General features: G+C 43.7%; 1 protein-coding gene across 1 annotated transcript in view; it reads left to right on the top strand.

Moving 5' to 3' along the window:
• The window catches only part of LOC126259524 (carboxypeptidase B-like), a 93,008-nt gene that overhangs the window by 54,204 nt on the left and 26,164 nt on the right, over window positions 1-12,640 (top strand). The window lies entirely within an intron of this gene.

The following is a 12,640-nucleotide window of genomic DNA, read 5'->3' as shown; positions in this document are numbered from 1 at the left end:
CTTCTCAAAACAAAAAGTTCTGTGTGCATCAGTCACATCCGCAATTCTGGCCGCCATCTGTATTTGTAAATGCTGAAGTCTTCTAATACGCACACTTCATTTGCCAAGATTGGTTTTACAGTGATGACTATTTTCAGCAAATTTTAATTGCCGTGTTCGACACGTGTATATAACGTTTTCTGAGCACAGTGTCACTGTTGTGTAGTCCTCCTCCAAGATTCCAGTTACGTTACCAACAGCAGCAACACACCACAGCGTTAGTTGTGGGGAGTACACCACAAGGCTGTTCAGGGAGTAAAAACGATAATTCTGTTAATTAACTGACTCAGTTATGTGAAGGTGCACCGATTACTCATAAACAATGTTGTATTTGTGTAACTAATGAAACTTCCTATCTTTCATCTGATGAGCCACCAGTGCTTCATCAGGATGGAATTTTAAATTCGCATGTAAATACTTTTAGATGCATACACACACCTATGCCTCTAAGTGTTCCCAGCTGGACTGAAAGCGACAGTGCTGCATGTCAGCAGATGGATTAGGTTATGGTGCAGATAGCGTCGATTGTGGTGGGTAGAGGGAGAGGAAAGTGTGAAGCAGGCAGAGGTATTGAGAGTAGGTGGCTAGCACATGGGAGAGAGGCAGTCAGTATGCCAGCTAGGAATGAGAGAGGTAGGAGTGGCAGGTATACAGACTAGGCACGTGATGCATGGCTGTCGAAGCCATTGGGAAGCAGTGCACACTGTGGGAGACATGGGATGTGAACTGGGAGGGGATGACTTGATGAAGGAAGGGGAAGCCAGGAAAATTATGAGAGTGAAGGCTATGTTGTAAGGATAACACCCACCTGCATATTTCAGAGAAGTTGGTGGTGGAGGGAAGGATTAAGATGATCAAGGCTGCGAAGCAGCCATCAAAACTGAGCATGTTATGCTCAGTTGCATGTTGTACCACTGGGTGGTCATCTTTGTTCTCTGCAACAAACTGGACATTCATACTGGTGGACAGGTGGTTGGTAGTGACACTGACAAAGCTGTGCACTGTTTGCAACAGAGTTGGTATATGACATGGTAGCTTTCACTGGTAGCCCAACCTCTGATGGGGTAGGATAAGCCTGTGACGGAACTGTAGTAGCAAGTGCTGGGTGGGTGGATTGGACATTGTTTTGTACCTTAGTCTGCGACAGGGAAAGATCCCTGTGCCAAGGGATTGAGAGTGGGAGTGAATTAGGGAAGGAATAGGATGTACTTTAGGTTGGGTAAGCGGCGGAATACCACATTAGCAGGGGTGGGGAGGATCTTGGATAGGATACCCCTCATTTCAATACATGATGAGAGATAATCAAAGCCCTGGCGAAGGATATGTTCAGTTGCTCCAGTCCACGGTGATATTGGCCGACTTGGGGGGCGGGGGCGTTCTTTTTCACCCGTATCTTGGAGATTTCCTACAACACAAATTTCAATTACCTAACGTAATCAGCCTTGTAGAAGCCGATATGTATTTGTAAATGCTGAAGTCTTCTAATACGCAAACTTCATTTGGGAAGATCGCAATTGTTTTTACAGTGATGACTATTTTCAGTAAATTTGAGCTGCCGTCTTCAAACATGTAGATGCATAAGATACAACATGCTGGTGAATATTCGACTTGAATGTGGAAGCTACTGCTTGTAGTAATTTGGTATGTAATTCTTTTACTTCTTTCTCTGTCATGTAATATTACATAGTCATGTCGAACAAATTCTTTTAGCTTACATCTTATGCATTTTCAGATTTGAAAATGGCAATTAAAATTTGCCAAACTAGTCATCACTGTACAAATAGTTGTGATATTGGTAAATAAAGTGTTTATATTAGAAGACTTCAACATTTACAAATTCAAATGCAACAATTTTCTCACAGACTCAGCTCATTACCCAAGGACAGTGTACATGTTGACGTGTGCTGGGGTTTGGCGTAATGATGATTGCTTCTCTCACAATGGCGATATTTCCACTTCTTCATGATATTTTCTCGGGACCTGGCGACTTTGTTTCCTGTTATTCTAAAAGTTGTAATCTATCGTGTGATTGTATTTTGACTTGGAGCGCGATGATTCAAAAAGCGACGAAATATCCGCCATCTAGCAACATGCATTTAGTACAAAAGTATCGCAAACAGTCCCAAAGTGAATTATGTATACACCATCTGCCAAGCTAGAAACTTCTGTTTCCCACCCTCTTTTTGCTCGAGTTCCCAGACCTGTCAAATCTGTAAGTTACTACAATGTTTCAATCGAGTACTCGTCGGTTATTGTCAGATAGCCATGAAGTACTGAGTCGACGTACTGTATTTAATTTTACAACTTGACAAAATTTATTTTATTACAATCAGTATTATTTCTAGAATACCATTGAATTTTAAAAGCCTGTAGCTGAGACAGAATAAATGAAACAGCTCACCATACCCCATAAGTACAAAACTTAAAATAAGTAACTGGATTAATAAAATTAATAAAAAATAGAGAAAATTGAAGATAATGGTTTTAATGCTTCAGATGTCCCTTCACCTGAGAACAACGTGAAATATCAGATAAGACCTGCTTTGGGATATTTTTCAACTCATTTGTCACACTGGCTTACACGTTGGTTACGTCATAAGACCCTGTAACTTCGTGAGAATTTCTGCATCTTGTTGTTTTGTGGTAGATTCGTACTGATAACACGAGGATGGTTACTTCCATAAACAGGTGTCCACATTTTCATTTCAATCTAGTCATGGCCGGTGTCTACCCACCGTTGTTTTAGTTTGGTAGTCCAGATGTGTAGGACAAACTTTGTACACACTTACCTACCTTTTGAGATGTTCAGTTCGTTGCTCCATTTCGAACTGTGACACAACGAAGCTGACACACTGCATTCACACATCCGCTATCTAACACTGTCTGCTCACAAGCGACTGGTCGATTGCACATCTGTTGTTGATAGTCGTTAGTTAACGTTGCCACAACAGTTACTGCCCTGACGTCACTTATACGACAGGATGAAATGTCTCGGATCTCTTTGGACGGATGTTATATACCACATACTGGCTGTCCGGCACACTGCTCCTTGATGTTAATCCGTAGGCAGAATTCGACCCAACTCACCTGCCCGAATCCCACGCGTGGCTATCCAGACACACAATAAAAATATCATATCTTGGTTTGAATATTTTGCTTCTAGTGAACTATTAGCATAATATGGTCCATGACAGATTAAATTGTGTATTGACCTGGATCCCGAACTTTGCTCTAAATTTCTCAGACCCTTTATTCCATGGGTTATGCAGGCACTACTCTGAAAGCCTTCTCCACGGAAGGCAAAGACTTGAGGTTGATCGTGGTTTAGAAAATATATTCGGAAAGTTAGGGTCCTTCCACGTACTCACCATTCACTTCCAAGCACTTTCCGTAACGTTGCAAATATCTACTTTAGTCCCTCACCATAGAAGATTGTCGCCATTTTCAAAACTTTGCCCATCAACCCATTGTTTCACGTGCAGCTATAGCTGGGTGCTAGGCCAGGACTGTAGGGTGGGCGGTCGAAGAGTTTCCAACGGAAATACTGAATATTGTCACTGGCACAGCAAAAAGTCTATGGTCCCACGTCGTAGTGCAGAAGGTCCTTATACACACCAAAGTCGAATTACGGCATGCATTTTCGATGTCTTGGTTGTATTTTATTCTGACCTGCCTTGAGTTAACTACACTGCCTGACAAAAAAAAGTGAAACACGAGAGCCGGTCGGAGTGGCCGTGCGGTTCTAGGCGCTACAGTCTGGAACCGAGCGACCGCTACGGTCGCAGGTTCGAATCCTGCCTCGGGCATGGATGTGTGTGATGTCCTTAGGTTAGTTAGGTTTAATTAGTTCTAAGTTCTAAGCGACTGATGACCTCAGAAGTTAAGTCGCATAGTGCTCAGAGCCATTTGAACCATTTTCTGAAACACGCAATAGGAGACGTTACGTGAGATTTTAATGATTAGAAAATCGTTCGAACTTCGAAAAAACTTAGGAGTGTCAGCTACTTATTAGATTTTCGTTGCACACTCATGGTCTGGATGCATGCTCTGATTCAGTACGGAGTGGTATCATAAAGCTGTTGTAATCCTCTCCTGAGACAAGCTAGACCACAACTATTGTAAATCGTCCTTGATATCCTGGATGCTGGCAGTGGAATAGAGCTGATTCCACACATGTTCTGTCGGGTACAGATCTGCGAATACTACTGGCCCTGAGAGTATCTCAACGTCCAATAGACTGTTTATAGAGACACATTCAATTTGTGGACAAGCATTGTCCTGTTGAAAAACGGCACCACAATTCTGTCACATGTGGGACAATACGAAAGGACGTAGGATGTCCTTGACATACTGTTGTGCAGTCAGAGTTCCCTCAATTACAACCAGACAACTGAAGTTACTCCTGATGGCTCCCCACAACCTGACGCTAGGACTAACACCGCTGTATCTCTCCAAAATATTGAAATAATGGTTCTTCTCCCCAGGTTGCCGCCAAATTTTCCGACGATGGTCATCCACAATAGCGCAGTGATTCATCACTGAATTCAGTGTAACGCTATTCAGAAACGGTCTATTCTTCCTAGTTACAGAACAGCTCCAGACGCAGACGTTTGTGTTGTAGTGTTAACGACAGCCTGCGCTTGAGGGTAGTTATTCCCTATTCATAGGCTGATAATCTCTGACCAAATGTGCCAGACGACACATAATATTGCAGCGAGTCCATTAATTGTTATCAGATGGCAGGCACAGACATAAAAGGTTTAAGATGCGCTTGGTGCGCTATATGTATGCCTGCCCTCATACTCCCAACCAGTCCTACATCGAGTCGCTGTCATGACTGAATTTCCCACAGATCTGGATATTACACGATTTAACGAGACTGCCAAATGGTCCTTTCAGTCTCTATCAGGTGCTGATAACGCTGTCTCACGTGAGTTTGCGGCATTACCCTGTTCTTCACAGTGGTCACTCAATATCTGACGCTGTTCACGCCCCTCATATACCCCACCAGCCCTGGTAACAGCACTTACGCACTCTGGTGGCCATTCTACCTGTCACTGGGAATTGCACCTCTACTCAGTTGCGTTCCCTCCAGTAGTGTTTACATGTTCGAAATCACATTGCCATCCGACCAGGTATTCTGGCTGCTTCCTTTTTTTCTTTGTCAGACAGTGTATATGCAAACTTTCTTTACTTTCCGAATACGCCTCGTATTTTATATTACTTTAGTTTCGTTCCTCTTCATTAACAAGGACCAGCCATCGAACGTCATCGGTACATTCCACAGCGGCTCTTCAGTGAACTGCTTTGTTTAGAACGAAATTCATTTATCATAAAATTTTCAGCAGAATAATGAAACTAACTTCTCAAAAGCTTTAAAGAACCAAGCGATTGTACTGTATGTTTCTAATTTAAATATTAATCTGGTTATAGAACTTTCGTTTTATGCTAGCGGTTCTGAAAATGTTTTCATCAGGGATAAGTGTAACTGAAATGAGCACCGTACCATAGATTAGGTACTTGGGAATACTCATGTGAGGTAACACCTCCTTTGACGAGCTGTTGGTGAGTGTAGTCCTGTTTCTGTCGGAGAACAGCCAGGAGATAGCGACGGTAACGCATAAATATGAACCTGTGTGGGTGGTTTTACAAGTGCGCTTACTTTCCAAGCAGTAAAATGTTTCCAGGCAAAGATACTCGCTATTTCTATGTGGCAAAGAGCTAAAACGGACTGAAACTCAAAATTTTGCCTATGGATACATTTTGACAACCAAAACTACTCACTAGGACGTACCATTTTGAAGAAATAAAACATTTTACGACGTGACGTAGTCCTACTGACAGACGAATCTGCACCTGTATACGCATTTGCAATAGATTATCTGTTCTCTTAGGTTCCTGGCTAATCACACGGTCATAAATTGCGTCATATTCGCAAATAAACAACCAAATATTTCTGACAAGCAAAGAACATATATGTCGTTGTTGTTCGTTTCACTTGCAGCATCTTAAGCTGCACTCTTGGGTTCGTTCCCAGCCAAACCCTCAGGAGTCGCGACATATTGTAAAAAGTCGGCCAAATATTTGTGACAATCCAGAATGGGAATGTCATTGCTGGTCGTCCCACCCGAAGCGATTTCATTCTTTGTTTACTAATCAGACGGAAGTCACAAAATATGGGTAATCCATTCCCGAGAGAGCACAACCTTAGACATAGAACACTGCAATTCATACATCTATTACACAAATAAAATAAAGTTCCAAACTGTGTTACACACGCTAAGATGAAAAAATATTAGCATAAGCAGGACACGAACCTACTTTCTTACACTCCATCATTCACAATCTGACAAACTACTGTTACGCTATGTCGGGGCTTTTCAGGTTGGAACATCAGTATTGTTTATCTTCTAGTCTCTTGAGGCTTCTGCTACTGGTACATTATTATTGCCATTTAATTGTAAGAAATCCAGCTGAGGGTGACATTTTTGTGGGAAATCTTTAATGCTCCATTGTCTTGATATGGCAGTCTGAAAGTTATAATACCAACACTGCGGACTACGACAAATCAGTTTGGCGTCTGTCGCGTGGATGGATTGAGTGACATGTCGTTTTGACGTCACTTCCTCACAAGTCGAATGTGGCGCTAGCTTCTCCTGGTACACAGAAGTTTTTGCTACAGAACCTCTTTGCCTGAGTAGATGCTCATTGGTTCGTAGCATAGCGAGCTTCCTTGGTGGGGATGAATTGTATGTTCAGTATATAAGAACTCCTGGTTTACCCAGAATGCTAGAAGTGAAGTGAAATGGTTAGCATAGGGCACAAAGGGTGCAGACGTCAAAGATAGCAGACTTCACAGTATGTCAGGTAATGGCTACATCGGAATACTATGAAATTGTATAGTAATTCACAGAAATGTCGTAACAAAAATATAAGTAAATCTTGGTGATCAGGAAACTGTTTTAACAGTAATTGTATTGTAAAATTATGGAACTTATGCCAGAACAGCCGGCCGCAGTGGCCGAGCGGTTCTAGGTGCTTCAGTCCGGAACCACGCGGCTGCTACGGTCCAGGTTCGAATACTGCCTCGGGCATGGATGTGTGTGATGTCCTTAGATTAGTTAGGTTTACGTAGTTCTAAGTTCTATGGGACTGATGAACTCAGATGTTAAGTCCCATAGTGCTCAGAGCCATTTGAACCATTTCAACCATTTTTATGCCAGAACAACATATAAACAATAATACTTAAACCTTTAAAAATAAATATCTCACAAACACTTCGAGCGATATTTAGAGTCTAGGTGTTTGACGATAGTTGAGCATGCCAGCTACCATCGCAGAAGATCGCACATCACTGTTTTACACACTTTCTTATATCATGTTTCAATTATTTTAAATACACAAATCTGTCAGAAGATCGATTCCTCTACATAATACTCAATACGAAAGTAGCATGTTGTACCCTGAATAATTCCCCACTTTCAACATAATGTATGTATAGTTTTTAGACTGCTTTATTGCTTAATTAATTAAATACTCGTCTGGCTGATAATCAATATGTTTCATAAAAGAAAGTCCCAAAATATGTTACAAACGATAAGACGAAAAAAATATTAGCATATAGCAGGTCACAAACCTATTTTCTTACACTCCATCATCCACGATCTGGCAAACTATACATGTACATATGCTACATATGTAAATGCTTACACCATCATTGGATAGAACTCCAAAAGGTGCTTCTTATGAACACGCTGTGTTTACTGTTAACTGATTATTTGCCATGTTTTCTCTGTTGTGAATGTTGAGTACACGTGCACATAATTTGTATTTAAATTATTTGTGACTAAACTATGCGGCTAAAAATAATGTGTGTGGCCTGAGAAGGATCAACGACTGAGGCACTCCTCTCAATATGTACATATCACCTGTCAGTTGTGTGTGTTTTAAATGGTACTCCAGTTTGTTCAAATCACACATTTTGAACCGCTAAAAAAGGCATACAAGGGATTGCATCTGGCCATTCATGGTCATTGTGTTTGGAGCCATTAGGAGGTAACTTGTACACGAAGGTTTGTTCTGGCTGATCTGAGCTTGCAGAGTGATAGGTATAGGACGGCATGTGGCTGTACGATACTTTGTCAATTTCAGGAACTTAATAAAATTCGCTACTGACAAGTGGGTTGAACGTAGAAGCTGGCAGCCATTTGAGATTCTAACATCTGTGAGTGGGTAGAGTACGACTTGGTATTATCTGAACTGCTTTTGAGATATTCTATTGGTTAGACTGAGAGACTATATGAATACATGAAGGAACTTAAGGTGTTGGTCACACTATTCAACTATAATATGTGAGCTATCGATGGACAATTTAAGCGGTGCGTGACTCAGTGGAACTTTTCTCAAAAACCCCCGCTCTTTTCAAGTCGGCTAATTACGGCTCGTACTTCTTAAGAAGCGAGATGCTGCGTAGGCTCTGTGCAGTCCAGACCATACGCCATGTCCGAAAACAAGAGGCCAACCGAACATTACTGTACCTCTAAAAAGAAATAATAAGAGATGATACCCCGATCCTTTAGTTACTATTCAGTTTGTAATTGCTCATTCATCCACAGAACATAGAACGCATTGCAGGATGGTGCAGGGTGAAACAAATATACAGTGGTTCCCTTGGGAATATGTATCCCAACGATTACTTATGAAAAGCAAGAAGCAGCAGTATGGGCTGCTAGATTCATCGAATGTAAGTTAAATATACTCTTGTGGCGTGTCCAGCTAAACATCTCGTTAAAAAAAAAAAAAAGAGACCAGTGATGCAGCTGAGCATAAATCCGCATCACACGCTGACATTTCTGTTTCAAGTCTAACATGAGGACACTCGGGGAAACGACTCTTCCCAAAAAAACGTTTCTGCATTTATCTTGGCCAGCATATCCACTCCAACTCCTTCGCGCTCAGGTTTACTCTTAGGCTTCAGTCTCTGTAGCAGCTGCGCCTTGTAGGCATAAAGACGTGACTGCTTGCATAGGACTCCGTGCACTGTTGATCGTGGCATTACCAACTCCCTGGCAGCCATACGCAGTGGCTTTATCGGACTCCTTGCTCACAACAAACGGATGGGCGACCTGCCTCCCGTTTATGGAAAACACAATTGTTTCAATAAATGACGTCCCAAGCCTGAATAGTGGTCGGTACGGTGATTCTCTTCCACACTGTGTTGTGATGTTTCGTTGCATCTGGTTGTCGGACTTTGTCTCTGCGGACCAGAGCTTTTACACTGTGGCGCCCGCATTTATAGGCAGATTTGCGGCACCTGTTTAATTCATATATTAAAAAGTCCCTTGACTTCCCTCGCAGCGTATTGAAAACCAGTTATTACGTAGCACAGTTCTAAAGACATTGAAGTATAACTTTGGAAATATAATTTATGGGCATTTGTATTTACATTTTTGATATACTTTTGGTGCAGATGTGTAAGCCAATGTTTATTTTGATGTCCGAGGTTATATAATTGTTTTTATTACCAATGAATGAGGAGATTAGCTTTTTCATTTGTAGCCCAAATAAACACATATGAATGAAACACAGCTATTGGTTTGATTTCCAGTAATGATGAACAGCATTGCCACACAATGTGCATGAACTTACCTTTGACGTTGTCAGATACTGATCCGAAGTGTCTTTTATCGCTTAAAATTTGCACCGCAAATACCGGGTGATCAAAAAGTCAGTATAAATTTGAAAACTTAATAAACCATGGAATAATGTAGATAGAGAGGTAAAAATTGACACACATGCTTGGAATGACATGGGGTTTTATTAGAACAAAAAAAAACAAATATTGCTAGACGCGTGAAAGACCTCTTGCACGCTTCGTTTGGTGATGATCGTGTGCTCAGCCGCCACTTTCGTCATGCTTGGCCTCCCAGGTCCCCAGACCTCAGTCCGTGCGATTAATGGCTTTGCGGTTACCTGAAGTCGCAAGTGTATCGTGATCGACCGACATCTCTAGGGATGCTGAAAGACAACATCCGACGCCAATGCCTCACCATAATTCCGGACGTGCTTTACAGTGCTGTTCACATTATTCCTCGACTACAGCTATTGTTGAGGAATGATGGTGGACATATTGAGCATTTCCTGTAAAGACCATCATCTTTGCTTTGTCTTACTTTGTTATGCTAATTATAACTATTCTGATCAGATGAAGCGTTATCTGTCGGGCATTTTTTGAACTTTTGTATTTTTTTTTTTTTTGGTTCTAATAAAACCCCATGTCATTCCAAGCATGTGTGTCAATTTGTACCTCTCTATCTACATTATTCCGTGATTTATTCAGTTTTCAAATTTATACTGACTTTTTGATCACCCGGTATTTTGATAATGGAAGAAGCAACTGATGATTTGCGGATTTCACAGATTGGAATGTGACCAGGGACCCATCTCTGTAGCTCTTAAATAGAGTGTTATAAGTTTCGAACGTGTTTTTATTTAGCAAAGGTAAAAGTATTTCAGTGGATCACTACCCATTGACAGGACCACAATGACAGTAAACTAAATTACAATGTCAATTGTGTCTGTTGCAGGAGTCTAGTGCAAGTAGTTTACTAGATATCGCAGCTTTAAGACTGTAAACAGCGATAGTTGTTTGTTCCATGTGGTAGTACAAACGAATGTGAATTTCACAAGGCTTCATATGTGCAGCCCTAAACAGATGTTCATACGTCTCCAATTGTGTCGTTTTGTTAAACAGGGCACTGCCTAGGCCAAACGAAAGACAAAAAAATGTGAATGCGCTACCTCCGTGAGGACTGACACGAAAAAACCAACGTAGCCTCAAAACCTGTCCTCAAAGTGACGATCACTAGCGGCAGTACAAGCCTGCATTCTGGCAAGCAACGACTGCTTTACAGATGCTAGCATTTGAGCGGAAATTGCAACGCAGGCAGCAGTAATAAGCCGCATCACATCATCTGCATTGTTTGAAAAGATTAAGAGGTTGACGTCTACTGGCATTTCTTTTGGAGTACATGGTACACGAATGAAAAGCACATTTCTTACACTCACCACACAACATGTGTATGTCCAACTTTCGCTCTGGGAGTTAGCGTCTTACAAACACGTCATACTTAACAAACTGCCTATTGGCTTCTGTCTCGGGTTCTTCGGCCGACGTTCATCTAATGATTTTTCTGACGTTTCGCCAGCACGAGTGGCTGGCATTGTCAAAGCTTCACCCTCCATTGCCGGTGGTGAACTGGAGGCGAGCTTTTTTTTTTTTTCGTAAAGGATGGGGCCCCTCCACGCCCGCACCAACGTGGTGACCAACACAAAAGTTTTACTGTCACCTCCGTAAGCATGTTAGTTTTGAATCAGACGTCACAGGATGCAGGCTGTGATGTTATCCATGCGTCTGGGTAAGACTACTCATTAACATGGTCCATCAGGAGATAGTAGTGGTCGAAAACGATCGAAGGGTAGCGGTTTTAAGAGCAGAGGAAAAAAAAGTGCCAAGGCCAGCGCCAAGGGAAAAAAAACCTCTGCGACAGTAGGACGGGTGGTAAGGGCAGTAGCGGCTTGCTAGCTGCGACAGAGCATGCAAGGTGAGGGGGGTTAGCGTGAGGTATCGTGCAACGTTACCTATGTACTGCGTGGTTGTCAGCTGGGGCAGTCCGGTGCTGCGGCTGGGCTCGCTTGTAGTCTCCTGGGCCGGCCGCAGTGGCTTACTCCCTGTAACATACAAATTCGGCGCGGCAGGGCGGCGACGCTTCTGCAATGAAGACTGGCCTATTGGCACCTCGTCCCCTTGCGGAGCCTGGTCCCGTAGCAGTCGGCGTCGCCAGCGGCTCCTCTGCGGCGGCGGTTGTCTTCTTCTTCTTTGCGCCTCTCACCCGCGCTGCTGCTGGAACAAGAGCTGGGATAGGCGCGCGAACATCCTTCTGCGAGGTCGCAGGAGTGTTCGCAGGTACGACTGCACTGAGGCCTTGGGCGAAAACTGCACGCAGTTGCCTCAAGGCCTCTTCCTTCTCTGCAGCCACGGCGGCTGCGAAGGCAGCCCTCTCCGCCGTCATGACGGCTTTGAGGGCTGCTGTGGCCTCCTTCACGGCGGTGCCGAGTTCGAGGTCACATCTCTTCGCAGGAAGGCGAGCTGCGTCCTGGCTACCCGTTTCCGAGCGGCCGTCCCCGCCCCTGGCAGGTGGATCTGCTGCTGCGCCTTCCCTCAGCTGCACCGGGCTGTTCTGCGCCCTACGCCGTTTCCGACGTCGTCTTCTCTTCTGCTGCTGCGTCGGTGCGGCCGCGGCCGCCTCGCCGCCCCCGGCACGGCTGCGGCTTGAGAAAGCCGCACAGCCGCGCCAACTGGCGACGTGCGGGCCGCCACACCGGACACAAGTCGGCAGAGCGTTGCTGCCGCGGTCGCAGGCGCGGCTGTCGTGCTCTCCTGAGCACTTGACGCACCGCGCCGCGTTGCGGCAATACTTCGCTACATGGCCCTCGCCCTGGCACCTGAAGCACTGGGGCTGAGGATCCATGGCGGTCGGGAGAGCCTCCGTCGTAACCGGGAAGCCCAGCAACTTCCGCAAGTCGAAGATGTCGCTCCCGC

Source organism: Schistocerca nitens, chromosome 5 (assembly GCF_023898315.1).
Source record: "Schistocerca nitens isolate TAMUIC-IGC-003100 chromosome 5, iqSchNite1.1, whole genome shotgun sequence".
NCBI classification, from domain to species: Eukaryota; Metazoa; Arthropoda; class Insecta; order Orthoptera; family Acrididae; genus Schistocerca; species Schistocerca nitens.
This window is presented reverse-complemented; position numbering and strand designations above follow the sequence as displayed.